Below are 3,285 nucleotides of genomic sequence, written 5' to 3'. Positions count from 1 at the left end.
AAAAAAAAATCCGTAAAAAAACAGGAAAATGTCCTGGTAATTTTCTGCCTGTACATTTTACGGAATTTCCAGCGGAATTTTTTCCGTAATTTAACAGCTTTTATATGTTAAATTTTAAACACAGAAAACTGTGTGATAGAAAATTTTGTTTTTAGTCTTACTTCAGTCTTGATGGAACTGATGATACTTTTTACCATTTATTTACTGATTATATCTGCTGTATTTTGTATTTCTGTAAGATGTGTTCTTCCATTAAATAAGTTTGCAGATAATGTTTAGATGTTTCCGCAGCCATGAGACCTGAAGATATCTTGGGTAAAATGCTTGATCTGATAATTGTCTTAAAGGACTGATGTGTGGAATGTAGTTTGTACTCTGTTTGACCTGACCCCATGAACTGACAAAGAAGTGTTAGAAGTTCCTCCTGAAATCCTTATCAGATCTCCATCCTGCCATAAAATCATCTCCTCCAAGAGGTATGAGATAGTTCATGAGGAGGGGGTCAGGGTGTCTCTGTGGCCATCTGGCAGTAGAGATAACATAAGACTTTGGGAGGGTCTTTGTCTTGCTGTGACTATATAACGATGTGATGTGTGTTGTTCAGGGCTCTTCTCCTGAATGCACTGAGTGAGAAGGGTCTTCGAATGCTTTTGCCTTCGAATAAAGAAACTTAAAAACAAAGATTAATCTTTCTCTTACTATTGAAACAGATTCTCATTCCTTCATAAAATTTCTACAACAACTGTTAAATTACGAAAAAAAAAACCTGTGAAATTACGGAAAAAATTCAGCTGGAAATTCCGTAAAAAAACAGAAAATGTACTGGCAGAAAATTACCAGGAAATTTTCTGGGTTTTTTACGGAAAAATTTGAACTAAAATACTGTTAAATTACGGGAAACTTCTGATGGAAATTCTGTAAAAAAACTGAAAATATCCAGGCAAAAAGTTACCAGGACATTTTAGTTTGTTTTTTTTCCAGAATTTCCATCAAAAATTTTTCCATAATTTAACAGCTTATGTCAAATATACCAATATTTTGTTAACCCAAAACTGAAATTCTGTCTTTTTACTCTCTTTTGTGATATATTCACAAACATTTCCAAATACTTTTGTCTTCCACACCATTGAAGTCTGTATTCTGTTATATATTAATTATAGTGTAAAATATATTAAAGTTAATTTATTTAATATATTCTTAGCATAATTTTGAAACAAAACTTAATTCTAAGTCTACAGGAAATGTAGTTGTAGAACACAAAACACTTAGTTTGAAAGTAGCTCATGCAAAGTGATATACAAATAAAACCATTTGACAAACATTTTTCAGATTTTATTTTGCAATTTAAGACCATAAATTGACGTCATTTAGTCTTTATAACTAACCTTCGCTATTATATATTAAGTATTAAACATATTCTTGAGCTTGCTAATGTTTATCTTCTGTACATCACAACTAATTTATTGCATTTTACTATACAAATTTCAACGTATAAATTAAATGTAAAGCAACCTTGACTCTAGTCTTTGTAGTCAAACAATTTTGTTAATTATTATAAGATGGAACATACAAAAAATTGATCTGGAACATGAAAATCATAGTTGTAAACAGGACCAACATACTTAAATAAATGCTGAAAAATAAATGAAATACAGGTATAAATACTTAGTTAACCACACGCTTCTTAACTTAAACTAAAGGTTTAACAGGTTGACTAAAACAAAAACAAATGTACACACCTATTATAAAGATGCCTAGTTGCTTTCCAGGAAAAGTTCAGGAGTGTCTGGATGCAGCTGTTGAGGAGAGGAAACAAAATAACCATATAAGGAGAAAGAAATATAAACACCAAAACATGCAAGTTTTCCAATAATAAAATCAATTGGTTTTTGTTTGTTTTTTTTACAATAAAATAAAATCATTTGTTCCGACAACAAATTTAGAACAGTACTATTTATATAGTTTTTAAGCTAAGCTACAATAACCGATAATGAGTTTGCAAGCAGGCATTTCAGTAAAAACTCCCAATTGGAAGAATTTTTTTGCAAACGTCACTTTTATTTACTCTCAGTAATGTTTGTTCCTATTTTAGAAATAAAAAAATTAACTATCTGTATGTCCCCACCCAAGTCTTACCGTCATCCCCTGGTCTAACGGTTTCCTTCCGCCCCCACATTACGTTCATTCGTCTGTCCCCTGGTCTAATGGCTGCTCCCGCTCCCCCCAAGTTTACGTTCGTTCGTCGTTCGACCCCACCACCACCTCTAACTACCCCCCACTTCAGGCGACATTTCCCATAATCTAAAACCCCAAACTTGACATGGAAAGTATATTTACCTAAGTTAAATTGCCACCTGCTTTTATATTAACAACCAGAACATCAAATTACGTTTAGCAAATAAGACAACTGCAGCTTGATATTTTTAAAAAGCAGGATTGAGACATAAGTAGCATGACGCCATGAACAGTTAGCTTTCACGCGCCCAGTTCAGTTTGACTTGAAAAAATGGCCGGTACTTTTGAGTCCGGTAAAATACATGAACAGTAATACAGCAATCACCGCATTTTACTTTTATAATACTCAAGCAAACACAGTATTGTAAAAAATAATATATACCTTTTCTGTAAAAAAAAAAAATGACTGAAAAATAGTTTGCAATTATAGACTGTGCCAGGAGTCACGAATTCAAACGATGTCAACTGCAAATATTTCAAAACATTAGTGATGGGTCCAGCAACACCGACGCGCCGGTGTTATGCCCAGAAACGCACGCCTGCCCAAATTTGCATCCAATATCGCGGGCGCGCACATCGCTCTAAGCTCTCGCATATTGACGAGAAAACGGACAAAAATATGACTGAAGAGGAAATTTTAAAGATATTTGTAACATTATCACATTTCTTAACCATGTAATTGTGGCCTATGTGGTTCTGGTGTCTTCTATTGGTGTAGCAATGAATGACAAGGAGCTGCTCAAGTTGGCATCAGCGGTTTCTTTAATTCTCCATCTGCATTTCACAGAACGGGCATGGAGGTAACGTCAGTCTCTGGCATACAACAAGCTCCTCGTCGGTGATCCTCATGGCTCTGAAGATTACCCATAAAACAGTGACCACAATAAAATCATTACAAATTACAGTGATCGCATAGTGGATTTTGTTTTACAGTAAAAGAACAACCAGTGAGTGTCTTTTACAGAGAAAATAAAGTAACTAATTAAAATGTTCTGAAAAATAAAATAAAATGCTGACATTTTATTTACTGATGCCATTTTTATCTTTTAG

General features: G+C 33.7%; 1 long non-coding RNA gene across 1 annotated transcript in view; it reads right to left on the bottom strand.

Moving 5' to 3' along the window:
- Positions 1 to 2,974: 2,974 nt before the first annotated feature.
- Positions 2,975 to 3,285, bottom strand: part of LOC108166285 (uncharacterized) — a 562-nt gene continuing 251 nt past the window's right edge. Inside the window, exon 2 of the long non-coding RNA XR_001776602.1 lies at positions 2,975 to 3,088. This is a non-coding gene — a long non-coding RNA (uncharacterized LOC108166285). The remainder of the gene's footprint in view (positions 3,089 to 3,285) is intronic.

This window comes from Poecilia reticulata, linkage group LG5 (genome assembly GCF_000633615.1).
Source record: "Poecilia reticulata strain Guanapo linkage group LG5, Guppy_female_1.0+MT, whole genome shotgun sequence".
Lineage (NCBI taxonomy): Eukaryota > Metazoa > Chordata > Actinopteri > Cyprinodontiformes > Poeciliidae > Poecilia > Poecilia reticulata.
Note: the sequence above shows the minus strand (reverse complement) of the source record. Positions and strands in the feature narration are given on the sequence as shown.